Genomic DNA, 14,265 nt, shown 5'->3' on the forward strand with positions numbered 1-14,265 from the left:
ATCTAAGAGATGAGAAAACTGAGAAATGGGGAAGTTAACTGGCCTAAAATCTCACAAGAGATTCAGTCTCTGAGAGTCTGAATCTAGCACCCATGTGGTCTTGCCCTTTTTTCAGGCTTATTTTGACTATTATAACCCACAGAGCCTAGGAATTAGTGAAGAATTGGAAATGATTCTCTATTCTGTTCTAATAATACCCAGGCTGCCAGCTCCTGAGAGCATCAAGAGCCTTTAGCTATAACTGGCATGACCCAAGTTGAATCTTCTCTGAGTCCCTCCTCCCTTCAACTCCTCCTTCCTCCTCAGCTATGCCCCTGACTCCCAAATTCCTTTCTCCATCTTCCCCTACTCCTAGGTGCTCTACCACATTACTTATTCTTCTGGTCTCACAAGTCTTTCCATTTCATTAGGTTTTTTTCCCACTTGACTGTAGCTGAAAGGGTTTGAGTTATATGTAGGTAGAGAAGAAAAGTGAAGAGAATTCCTTTGCAGAGTCAAACATCCATAAGGCAAAAGAACACTTACAGGATTTCCTCCCCATGATATTTGATATTAATATTATCAAGCTAAAACAGTTTTCATTTCTCTTCTATAGTTTGAATTTTGTACAAAAGTCCCCCTTCCTTTTTTCTAATTTACTGTATGTGGGGCTTCCCAGGTAGTGCTAGTGGTAAAGAATCTGCCTGCCAAAGCAGGAGATGCAAGAGATGTGGGTTAGATCCTTGGGTCGGGAAGATCACCTGGAGCAGGAAATCCAGGTAATGGAGTAGTGTGGAGTAGTAATGGAGTAGGCAACCCACTCCAGTGTTCTTGCCTGGAAAATTCCATGGGCAGAGGAGCCTGGCAGGCTAATGTCCATGAGGCCCCAATGAGTCGGGCATGACCGAGCAACTGAGCACATACACACTGGCTAACCAAAGGAGTGGGGTGGTTCTGGAAAACAGGTAGGTGAGACTAGAGAAACTTCTTACCTTGTGATAATATGAAATAAATGTGGAACTTTAAATTTGCGGGTTGGGGAGCAGGAATTGAGCCTGACATACTCAGACTCCCCTCTCATGACTGAAGCAATTGTCCAGAATGTTGGTACCAAAGAACACAGCTTTAAAAGCAATCACTGGGAATTGTTATGATAGAACGTACATAAAACTACTAGTTTTGGTGAAGATTTTGGTGAAGCTACTAGTTTTGTTCAAGATTTTATAGTCACTAAAATGCGGATGATGGTAATAATAATGATCATCCTTGGCAGTCCCATGTCATGAAAGTTCCCATTACAGTTCCTCAGGGATGTGTTCTCTAGCAAGAGGGGTTTCTAACAGAGGTAAAAGCAATTGTTGCAATAAACTCTTAACTGGTTACCACAGAGGCTTTTTTCTGTGGATCTCCACAGGACACTGCAGATGGAGTCATTGTTCTAACAGGTGATATGATCAAGACACCTCCACCAGCCCCATCTCATTAGTACCAGGGCAGAAAAGAATGGTTCTTCTGTTGCGTGAACTGCAAAGCCCTTTTAATAATGCACACCATTTTATCAATGCTCATGTGAATTAAATATTTTAATGACCCTGATGAAACTGGAATACTTGACATTGAAATTAAACACACACACACACACACACACACACACACACACACACACACAGTTAAACAAGGGTCACTAAAGGTAGGGGGAAATGGAGAAATTACTTTATAGCCTGAAAGATCTCTGTTCTAAGGAGTTTTCTACTTTACTTCTCAGCCTTTTGGCTAAGATCAAGTGTAGTATCTGTTCTAAGTAGTTTTCTGCTCCATGGAGTATCCAAAGCTTGCCCACTCAAAGTACCTGTACCCTCTTCATTCTCAAAAGCATTTTAAGTTAAAACCTTTATTAACATCTATTTCTATAAAAATGCATATAAATTATAATAGAAAGCAGTACTGGAAGAATATATGTCCTGAATGGGGAGTAGGGTAGCACAGTTCAGTGCTGTTTTCTCTGTTTGCAAATGGATAGTATTTGTATGGTGAGAAGAAAATAGTCTTTGAAAAAGCTATGCCCTGGATGAAAAAGGAAAAGAAGGGCTATATTGTTCATTTTCATTTGTTTTGTCCTGATTTGCTTGAAATGTGTGATTATCCTTGAAAGTCTAAGAGTTTCTCTTCTGCGTAGGGTAGTAGAGCCAATTCCAAGGTGTTCTGAGTATTAAAAAATGGCAGGCATTAAACTATCTCCTTCTACTTCCTCCATAGTATTTTTCGTATATTTTAGGTACTTTTCTCCCTTCAGGAGAACAGTGACTTGGCCATCTTACCAAATGTGCCCTTATTGCAGAAAAGCTATATATAATATAATATAATATATAATACTCTACACTTTATACATAAGGATATCCCCAATGTTGGAGGAACATTGCTCTATGTGAAATTATTCTTTCATTATTGGGTGGGAACTCATGTTGTTTGGACTATCATTTCTCATATTTGGCTAAAATTTGCTTCTTTGTTCTTTTTACCCTCTTGATCCTTGTCCTGCCATTCACTACACAGAAGAACACTGGGTGTGCTCTCTCTTTTACTCCTTGTTTTATATTAATCAGCTGTAGATTCGAACATATGGATGAAGCTCACAAAGACTATAGGTATTAACCCTAGCAATTCTAGCTTGAATATCACCTGAGCTAAAGGACTGTCCTTCCTCTGCCACCTTTGTCTAGCATGCAGTGATTGAGAATATTATATTAGAGAATTCATAAAATTGTACACAAAAACAAAAGAGAAATGTCATTTTCTTTAAATCCTATCACTGTCAATGAAAAAGAGTCTCAAGGCTTTATATCTTGAATTCCTTTTGATATAAAGTCATCACTTACCCCCATCCATGCTTTATCTTTTCTCATGCATTTATTCATTCAATAAATATTTATCAGCCACATATGCCAGGTGCAAGACAGAGTGCTAGGTGCTTTGGGGTATGAAACAATAAATCAGACATGGGAGTCTAACACCTGCATTAAAAAATAAAAAAATCAAACATCCACTTACTTGGTATATAGGGAACCAGTATCTAGACAATTGATTTTTGTTCTTGTTATTTGATTTGTTGTCTGTTGACTCTGCCTAGCTCCTTGATGCTATGTAGACAGCTAGTAAAGGTATAATTCCTGGAAGCATTTTCTCTAGGACAGAACTCAAAGAGGATGGATGACACACTAGTTATTTAAAGACACTTAAGAAGATCTCTCTTGCTCCTGAAAGGTTTCTGGCTATTGTTCAGTAAGAATTAGTGATTCTTCCTCAGAACTTGTTTTAATTTTAATTTGTCCCTGATCTAAGATGAGCTTAGAGAATACAGGGGAAATAGTTTTTATAGAAGTTTCCAAGCCCAGTAAAAAAGAAAAAAATATATATATATATGTATTATAGAAGCACAGTCAGATGGGAAGAGGAGAGAAGAAAGGGGGGAAAGAAGATGAATGTTATTTTTTATATTAATTTTACAGGAAGTATCCCATGTTTTATTGCTCACATACCACAATGATAGATGATCTTTAAAATCCCTTGGTGGTAAGATTGGTACTGGACTGATCATGAAAGATCCTCATGGAAACAACACATCTCTTTTTAAATTTTAGGAAATAGCCTCTATGATATCTAGTGGCAAACACTTTGAGGTCAATGTACAATATATAATATGAGATTTACCTCTAATCCATTTGAAAGAGAGAAGATCACCTTTGATGCAGGGGTGAGGTGCGGAAGGAGAATTCTCATTATTGCCTTCTAAGAGCCACTTACTTTGCTTTCTTTCAGAGTTATGAGCCAGTTACATTTGCTCTTCTCCCTAAAAAAAGATTGTATTCTCAGTCCTGGCTATATCTGCACTTTATCTATTCCACATAGACAATGCCAATCCCCCCAGTTAAAATCCTGGAATGGAATGGAAGAGTCAGTGAAGAAAACACTGTATCTACTGCAAGAAAATCCACAATATTCATAAAATTTGGGTGAATTTATTCTTATGTATATAGAATAGTCATTCTTTTTAGATGTCTGATGGCATTAGCACACACATGGTGCTAAGAGGACCACACACTGGTCATTAGAGGAAAGAGCAGGGATGAAGGACAGTAGAGAGGTTTCATTGTTTGGCCTCCAACCTCCTTTTCCTTAAGGACGTATGCCAGGTTCCAAAGGAAGAGGAGACTAAGAAGCAAAAATTAGTGTTTTCCTAAGACACTACAGACCCCGAGGTGGGACTCTCTTTACTGTATGGCTGCGGTCACCAGAAACTGATTTGAGAGAAACCCCTTCAGCACTTCTTGAATTTGTGGGTAGGTGATATACACAGGAGTAGAAAACCGAGCCTCTGAATTCACCCAGACTTGGGTCTGAATTAAAGCTCCTGGTTGTCACTTTACAGCTGTGTCATGAGGACATGTTACTCCTCCTCCATCTTGTCTTCATAAGAAGCAGGCTCATAGTCCCGGGTCATAGATGGTTGTGAGGATTATATCTGTGGGGTAGAATGTTTTCTTTTTTTCTTATCTTCATATATGTGATGACAAAAATGATTTCACCTCAAGTGTTAGCTCTTTTTTTTTAACAACTAGTTCTTCTGAAACTTTTAGTTTAAAACCAAAATGCAAACTGATGTGAAGGAAATTGGGTGATTTATAGTACACTGAGTCCCAGTATTATGAATGAATTTTATTCCAAAGGTTCATTTGTATGTAAGTCATCTACCACATTACAGGCACGGAACAGATGCTAATTGCTGGGTGCCTTCCAGTTCTAAATGGCATCTGGCATTTTCGCAGCTCCTCATGCAGCTTTGTCCATTCTCCTGCTGCCCACAAAGACAGTGAGTAAAGCAAAGGCTTACCTCTACTGAAATTAAAACTTGGGTTTTATAAGGATTCTTAATAATTTTCCACCCAGTGGAATATATTGCAAAAAAACTGAAAAAAAAAAAAAAAAAAAAACCCTTATACCTATTCTTTAGCAAATAGTTTTATTCATGTTCAAAGTATTGTTTCAAAGAAACTGGAAGAAAATTCTTGCATCTCAGACTGTCCTCTTCATGAAGACACTTAGATCTCCATCAAATTAAAACTAGGCAATTAATTCACAGGTACTGATTTTTTCCTTCAAATAATCATTTCTTCTCCTCCATCTATGTCTTCTACCAGTGAAGAATACAATAAGGCAGAAAATGTCAGGATTTGAGGGAGAGAACTTGTGAACTATGATCCTCAATGGTAAGCAGTGAAAGCAAATACGAAAAAAAGATATATGTAGAAGCATTGCATTTTTGGAGATTAGATAGAACATGTCATGTATGCTATAGAGATAGAAAGGTTTCCAGCTCAGTAAAATAGACTCCTTTTACCTGGATATCTTATAGAAACTAGGAAATGGGTTGGGAGCCTTGCCCATCACTACACTGTAGACTGCAAACGGGAGTCCAGCCTTAGACAAATAAGTAGCAGAGCTAAAAGAAATTCTCACATTATTGGCAAACACCAAGTCTAGAGACACCCTACTTCATCGAAAGCTGATTCAAGTGAATTAAGAAAATATTGTGCATATACAAACTGCAGAAAGAGAGAAAAAAACTATAAGAAGCACAAAAATATGCTTTTCAAAATGACATATTATAATTGAAAAGAAAATATGAAAACTAAATCTTCAATAAAATACACTGAGAAAAAGAAAAAAAGAAAAAAGTCATACAGGAAAAGTAGGCTGAAATAAAAGAATAGCAGAATGGGATGAAAATGAAGTTAGGTAAGCTATTAAAAAAAGCAAAAATACCAAAATTATAGTAGCAGAATTACAGACCACATTGAAGGCAGATGGTGGCAGAAAAGATGAGAATGTGGAAAGTCAAATTAAAATGGGGGAGGAAAACCTGAGAAAACAAAGACATGAAAATAGAGAGGGCAAGATGGCCACACAAGGCTGCTGCTACTGCTAGGTCACTTCAGTCGTGTCCGACTCTGTGCGACCCCATAGATGGCAGCCCACCAGGCTCCCCCGTCCCTGGGACTCTCCAGGCAAGAACACTGGAGTGGGTTGCCATTTCCTTCTCCAGCGCATGAAAGTGAAAAGTGAAAGTGATGTCGCTCAGTCATGTCCGACCCTCAGCGACTCCATGGACTGCAGCCTTCCAGGCTCCTCTGTCTATGGGATTTTCCAGGCAAGAGTGCTGGAGTGGGGTGCCATTGCCTTCTCCCACACAAGACTAGGAAGGAGAGAATCACCTGCCAGTGCCTGGATAATTGCTATACCTGAAAAAGAAACTGAAAAACGCAACTGAATCAACAATGGCATATTTCAGAGAAGAAACTGTCTCTGAGCCAATGACCTGAGGATGCAAATGGAAAGAGTTCAGTGTATGCTAAGCAAAATCAGAGAGTCATATGTGTAGACACTTCCTGGCAGAAACATGAATTTCAAGTTTAAAGAAAAACATTCTACAAACATCTAGACAGACAGAAAAGTTTCTTCCCACAAGAAGAGAGAGAGAATAGCTTCTTTTTAACAGCACAATATTTCTCTTGTAATAGGACACTGATCTGTAAAATATAAGCCATATGCTGCTAAGAAAATCTGATCATGATTAAAAGTCCAGGTTCTAGAGAGTTAGTGAAATTAAATGCTATACAAAAGGGGATTCATGAGTCAAATGCTCATTTCACCCTAGAGCAATATATATTCCTCAAGGAAATATGTATGTATTCCTGTTTTGATATTATGACACATGCAAATAGGTTTAGAATACACCCTAGGGCCCCTCGTGCTGCTAAGCTGTATCAGACTTAACTTTAATTAAAATCTCATTTTTCTTCCTCCCTCATCTGTGTTTCAAAGATGACTTTGTTATATCTTTTTATTGAGCCCAGATAATCTTGACCATCTCCTTGCATAAACAGAAAGCAAAGGTCTCTCTTAGGAGTTCCCTAGAGACTCTTTCCAGAGAAGGCAATGGCACCCCACTCCAGTACTCTTGCCTGGAAAATCCCATGGATGGAAAAGCCTGGTGTGCTGCAGTCCATGGGGTCGCTGAGAGTTGCACATGACTCAGTGACTTCACTTTCAGTTTTCACTTTCATGCATTGGAGAAGGAAATGGCAACCCACTCCAGTGTTCTTGCCTAGAGAATCCCAGGGACAGCAGAGCCTGGTGGGCTGTCGTCTATGGGGTCACACAGAGTCAGACACGACTGAAGCGACTTAACAGCAGCAGCAGGGACTCTTTCACTGACTTTCAGTAAATGGTCTCAATAAATTTGGAGACCATGAATGTCTCCAAGATATTTATTGTCTTTCCTTATGTTCATGACCCTTAAAGAGAGTGTGTTGAATCCTGTCTACTTACTCTTCACAGCTCCTACTTTTCCCCAAGTCAGGTGACTTTTTGGGCTCATCATCAAACTTTACTGTCTCAATTTATGGTTTGCTTTCTCCATCTCCTCCTAGTTCATTGGTGGGCAACACTTTAACTAAGCTCCATTAACAGCCTCAATGAATAGCTTGCACTATACCAGGGTTAATGAGAGAGTCACTGTCTCTTTAGAGTCTTGGTTTTCAGTGTGGTTTCATCCAACTAGACTGTTTTCTTTGGGAGAGAATATGGTGTTCAGATTCCTTCCCCCATATGACGTTGTGAGCGGAAGATGGCCTTCCCTTGGATTAATGCACCGCAGTAGGAGGAAAAAAATAATTAGCTGCACAGCATATGTCCTTAATGGTTTGATAAAGGACCACAAGGGGCATCATGAAGAAGATGAGTGTGGAAAGGATCCCTTTTTATTAAGCTTAGCAGGGGAAGAGGTTTAAGATACTCATTTCCATAGATAAACAAACAAGCCGAAGGAAAGGAGCATCTGCTGGGAAGGGCTCCTCCAACATGTAGCAGATGTGTTTCAATAACAAAGCATATCCTGGAAGCGTTTTAGGATTTAATTATTTAGCTATTTTATTGAACTGTGGAGCAAGGGGGTGGGCATGGATTGAGGAAGCATATTGTAAAATGACACAGCCTGGAAATTCAATTCCGAATGTAGTTTAAGCCTCCACATGCTGAAGTTTCTTTCAGAACATACGCTAACTGCTTTTTGATACACAGACTCCAACCGCAGTCACCCATTCCACATGCATGGTGGCAATCACTCTGAATTCTTCTCTCCTCTTCATCACACCCCATACTCTCATCTCTCCCCTGCATTTTTGCAGCAACTTCCCATCTCCTTTCACTGCCTTCGGTTTTACCCTGTTCAAAACTATTTTCCACTGCCCACTCTTTCTAAAATGCAAATCTGATTACTGGATCTGTAAAACAAAAAGGGAGTGACGTGACATGAGCGCTTAGGAAGGATTAATCCAAAGCAAAAGAAAATTGATCAGGAGCAGGAGGAAGGAGGAGAATAAAATAACAGCAGTGGAAACTGTCTGTAAAGTACCAAAAGGTTCAGACAGAACACTTCTGAATCCTGTACAATATACACAGCCAGACTCCAGCTCTCCTGGGCAATACCTTCTCCTAGGAATGATACAGGTTTTATAGGGGAATGTCAGTAAAGAAGAAGATGCCAGTCTGTGTGCAGTTTTTTGAAAGGCTAGACAAGTGAAGGAAAAGCAGTCTTATCACAACTGCCCAACAGAGGTGAGAGCAACCTCATCCACCTGAATTCCTTCCTGTGGTCTTTCTTGCCCATAGTATAGAAGTCCAAGAATTTCAGTGTGATATACCAGAACTCCATTTTCTCTCTAGACTCTTCTTCCAAACTCCTACTGTGTACTGCACACTCTGGCAAGTATTTACATTTCTCCAAATATATATCATCTCTATGATTTTACCTCTCTTCTCTTTTCTTAAGATTCCATATAATTTCTTGACTAGATAGTAAATTCCTGCCAATCCTCTAAAAGTTAATTTTGATCTCTTTTCCTCTATGAAGCCTTTCCTGCTCACTTTCACACTAACTCTTTGTCAGGGATAGCCCCCACAATCAACTTTCATGAAGTCTGGCGCTCCAGTCTATGTTTAGCAGTTATCAATTCATATGGAATTCTCCAGGCAAGAATACTTGGAGTGGCTTGCCATGTCCTACTCCAGGGAATCTTCCTGACCCAGGGATTGAACCCAGCTCTCCTGCATTGCAGGCAGATTCTTTACCATCTAAGCCACCAAGAAAGCCCACAAAAATGGAATATAAATTTTTGAGACATAATGTGCTCAGTTTACGTGCATTGAATGAATGAGTGGCCTGGTCAGGACTGAAAAGTCCAGTGTAAATTGAATTATATGTATGCGGTAGGATGGGTAGGTGAGGCAATACAGAGACATACCTTCCCCTCTAACTTAGAGAACAAGTGTGACCCCGAAACAATGTTGGCTAGGGACTAGGACAGTGGCACAAAGCAACTACCGCTTTTATTTTTGCAGTCAATACTTTAGTTATGATGCTTTTAATTGTAAGTATCAGAAAATCCATCTTACCTAAATTACGCAAAAATATCAAGAGTTACTCTAGTTTTAAAGAGCCCTTAATCATGGACTCATGGTAAAAGATTAGAATTCAGTTTCTCTCATCTCTTGGTTGTGTTTTCTTTCATGTTGGTTTTATGTCTAACCTCCCTACAGAAGCCCAAGGCAATTCCAGCTATACAGCAACCTACTATTGGCCAGTCCAGGAGAGGAGAGCCCTCTTCTCATCTGGAAGTGCCACATTAGGTTTATTGCTCTGACAACACCAGGATCTCCCTACCCATAGGTAAAGCAAGATACCATAGCCATATACGTATATTACCAGGTGAATATATACTTACATATCTGTGTGTATATAATTATCATGTGTTTTAAGATTTTTATTTTACATAAGTTCACAGAAAGAACTCTAGACTGCTTTAGTAAAACATGTCATCAGTTGTATCTTTTCTTCTAAGAAGTCTCTTCACTTCTCATGTTTTCTGTTTCCTCATCTTTTGAACCTAGAAATCTTCAGCATCCCTTCCTACTCTACAGTTCTCTGGAACGACATTATGATTCTAGGGCAAAGGCAAGTCTAATCCCAAGTGAACTGAGAGACAGGTAACTCTTGAGATAGACTGTATCACACACTTATGTTTTTGGCTCATTGTAGCAGATTTTATATTTTCAGAGCCCTGAGAACAAAATTAAAATAACAGCAACTGTGTATCAGAGCTTATTATGTGCCAGCCTCAGTACTGAGCTCTTCATATGTTATTTCATTTGTCCTCACTCAACTCCATGAGAAAAGCATCATTACCCCCATTTTATAGATAAGGAAGCTATCACTTTATCAGTCACTCAGCTAACATTAATGAATGCTTACTACATGCTGGATCTTATTCTCTGTACTGAGAAAATAGGGATGAACAAGACAGTATAGGTCAGCCCTCACAGAATTTATATTCTCGGAAACTGAAGTTATTAGGAGTTTGCCCAGCTCAGGTTTATTCACCACTCAAGGGCAAGTCTGGCTTCTAGAGTGATGTAGAAGTCTATGGAATGCTGTTAGCTCTTCATGGCTCTCCCTCTGTGACTGTACAGAAGAGTATCTATAGTGGGCTGGTGGTCAGTGCTGGGCAGTAGGGCCAGAAGTCAGGAAGACCTGGACATGGGGTAAGGAAAATCAAGGACACACTGGAACCTGCCAGTACCTTCCATTTGTCCCCCAGCCCCTCTAACCAATGAAGACCTAAGGACAGTACGTACTGCTTCACTCACATCTGTCAAATCTCATGCAAAATGTTCTGATGGCTCCATAAAGGAAGGGAATCCTGAGAGATCCAGCTCCAGCCTAGCCAAACTGACTGCACAAGAGCACCACAGAGGGCATGGGGAGGTTTGGAAGGTGGTGAGTTAAGAGAGACAGACAATGAGTGGTTTTTAAAAGTTAAAATTAAAATGTCAGATGCCAACATGTAGTTGATGATTACAGGGGGATGCTGTGCTACAGAGTCACTGGTGGCTACTTTACCTGCGGGTCAGGAAGCTTTTCAGAGTTGGTAAGTGGAAAAGCAGAGATGTCAACCCAAGCAATGTGGCTTTGGAGCCAATTAATTTATCTTCTACACAAATTCTGTACAGACTTGAATGGTAATAATGATTTCCTGGGGCTAGAGGTGGGGGAGGGTAGAAGATACGTCTTAAATTCTCAGAATCCTCTACAGAACAACAGGATCAACGTCTCAAGGTCCTGGAACTTGTGGCTTTAACCAGTACCTGGAGTGGCATTTAGCAGACCAGTTTAGAGAACACTGCAACAGTGAGTCACAAGAGAGTAATAAATTCCTGAAACTGGCCTGCTCACATCATCCTGAAAAGTAGACTGAGTTATCCCTGGCTGAGTTTGAACCACCAACCTTTCAATTAGCAACCAAATGTGCTCATCAGGTGTACCGCAGAGACGACTGTGCAGCTCAGCTTCATGTTCAGCCCTAACAGATGGTCTCCTCTGTGTGCCATTCTGTCTGGAATAACACACAAGGACTCAGTAATATATACCCACACACCATCAACTTTTCTGATTCATCATAAAAACTGCGCTTGTGTGTGTGTATGTGTTCAAAAAGAAGAACCTGCAAAGCTTTTCAACTCCTCAAAGGTACTTTAAAAAGCACTGTGGTTAGACATTTCAGCAACTCCTTCGTACACTGGGGAGAGACATGTGAAAGAAAACGTGCTTCGTTTATATAGAGAGGCTTCCAGGCTTTAGAAACACAGCCTGAAAGGCGAAACTTCACCAACAGCAATAGCTGTTCGTCAACATTAATGGAAACGTTCACTTCCCCCAATGCTGAGAATTTCCAGGGGGATTAATTGTTTAATATTCACAAAGGACTTTGAAGATGAAAAGACCCACATAAAGGCTGAAAATGAACACTCACTTTGTTTGCTTTTCTCATCCTGTAGTTGAATCTGCAAAGCCACCATGCCTTTGAAGACGCTCCAAGATTATAATCGTGATGATCACCCTTGGAGTTGAGAGAGTGAGTAGGGAGGACTAATTTAGCCCAAGCTATAATTCCAGTAACTGTAAGAGCAGGGACTTCAGTATCAAACACAATCCTGACACTTTACCACCTGCCAGCTCTAATCTTCAGAGAAGGCAATGGCACCCCACTCCAGTACTCTTGCCTGGAAGATCCCACGGGCGGAGGAGTCTGGTGGGCTGCAGTCCATGGGGTCGCTAAAGTTGGACACAACTGAGTGACCTGACTTTCACTTTTCACTTTCTTGCATTGGAGAAGGAAATGGCCACCCACTCCAGTGTTCTTGCCTGGAGAATCCCAGGGACGGCGGAGCCTGGTGGGCTGCCGTCTATGGGGTCGCACAGAGTCGGACACGACTGAAGTGACTTAGCAGCAGCAGTAGCAGCTCTAATCTTGGGCAAGTTACTTACCCTCTCTGAGATTCTATTCCCTCAGGTGAAATATTAACTAATTATACATACCTGGCTATTGTCAAGTTAGAGATATTTTATAGGACTGGCACATTGCTGGTACTTGTACAATTAGAACTATTGTTGCCATCTCCAATATTTGAAGAATATTAATAAATGAGATTTCCAAGGCTTAATGCTACAAAAGCAAACATTGATCGTAATTAAATAAAAATTACAAAAGAGTAGGAATGAGCCAGGCTGACAGACAAGAAATCTTTTGAATCATTTGTAAATATGTATGTGTGTGTGTGTGTGTGTGTGTCTAAGAGAGGACTATGCTGTTATTTACTCAAGATTATACAACTTAAAATGGTCCTTTCTTTCATAATGTTTTCTTTTTCTTCTAATATCCCAACTATTTTCTTTAATAAGTCTCTCCTGTCGACTCCCATTCACACACTCACTCCCATCTTTAATGTTTATTTCAGTGTTTTGTCAAAGTTGAGAACCTAAGAACTTCTGTGAAGCATCTAAGCAACTCAGCCTTGAAGAGATTGAGCATAGTAACTCTGAGCTATAAAATGCTGCAGGAAGAGACACTTAGGCCCAAATCCATCCCCATTTCATTTAGATGTTGGGGATTATCTTGCCACTTTTTCCAAATCAGGAGCACTCTGGGAAATAAGGTAGGAGTTGGCAAGAAAGGATGGGAGAAATATAGTGTTTTCTCTGCTTTCAATTCTACCTGGATTTAACCCATGGCGGGGATTCACTGAGCACCACTATCCAGCTCCTATTTGCTGTCCCTTCAACTTTGAGACTCCTTCTTTAATAATCTCAGTGAAGTAATGACCCTGGCCTGGGATTCCTCTCCCAATGCTGATCACAACAACTCTGAAGACAATAGCTATTATCATATGAATATAAAACTATCCTACTATGCAAAGAAAAAATAAAATTAAGGATCCCCAACAGGTCCATTTTCTAAAATTTGGAAAACTTTGTTCTGCAGTGTACTGGTTTACAGAATAAGGTGCCCTGCTTCTCTGATATGTACAAATTAAGTAACTTCAAATCCTAAAAGTTATAGTGCCAGTATGTGATGCCACAGTCAGTGCTGTGGTTTTTCATAAATCAGAAAAGAGTTAAGGAAAAGAAGAGAACCAAGAGTTTCTCTCTGGTTTCCCTCGTAGATTGCCATGATATAGAAAGGAGTGAAATTAGAGGGAGGCTTACTAAGGTAGCATACAATATCTTTAGGAAAATATCCTTTAAGTCAGGTTTCGAAAAATTTATAAAACCACATAATTGGCTTGGTTGGGAACAGTATTAATATTATTATTAAATATCATTAAGGAACAATATAATATTAAATATCATTTAGGAACAATATTTGGAGAAGGCAATGGCACCCCACTCCAGTGCTCTTGCCTGGAAAATCCCATGGACGGAGGAGCCTGGTAGGCTGCAGTCCATGGGGTCACTGAGGGTCGGACAGGACTGAGCGACTTCACTTTCACTTTTCACTTTCATGCCTTGGAGAAGGAAATGGCAAGCCACTCCAGTGTTCTTGCCTGGAGAATTCCAGGGACGGGGGAGCCTGGTGGGCTGCCGTCTATGGGGTCACAGAGTCGGACATGACTGACATGACTTAGCAGCAGCAGCAGGAACAATATTAATAATAAAGAGTTGGCAAAAGAACTACCTAAAAGAGTTGGTGACCCAGAAGAAAAGAATGTAAATCAGAATGCAGAAGACCCGAGTTTGAGTACTACCATTAACATTAATTAGTTCTGTGATATTGGGAAATTCTATTAAACTCTGATGGCTTTGTTTTTTGCTTGTTTGCCTGCATTTTTAGTCAC

General features: G+C 40.0%; 1 non-coding gene across 1 annotated transcript; it reads left to right on the plus strand.

Moving 5' to 3' along the window:
* The first annotated feature begins 1,732 nt into the window (after positions 1 to 1,732).
* LOC128059676 (U2 spliceosomal RNA) lies at positions 1,733 to 1,925 on the plus strand. Its single transcript, XR_008200607.1, has one exon. It is a non-coding gene; the product is annotated as a U2 spliceosomal RNA (small nuclear RNA).
* The last annotated feature ends 12,340 nt before the right edge of the window (positions 1,926 to 14,265 follow it).

Source organism: Budorcas taxicolor, chromosome 14 (assembly GCF_023091745.1).
Source record: "Budorcas taxicolor isolate Tak-1 chromosome 14, Takin1.1, whole genome shotgun sequence".
NCBI classification, from domain to species: domain Eukaryota; kingdom Metazoa; phylum Chordata; class Mammalia; order Artiodactyla; family Bovidae; genus Budorcas; species Budorcas taxicolor.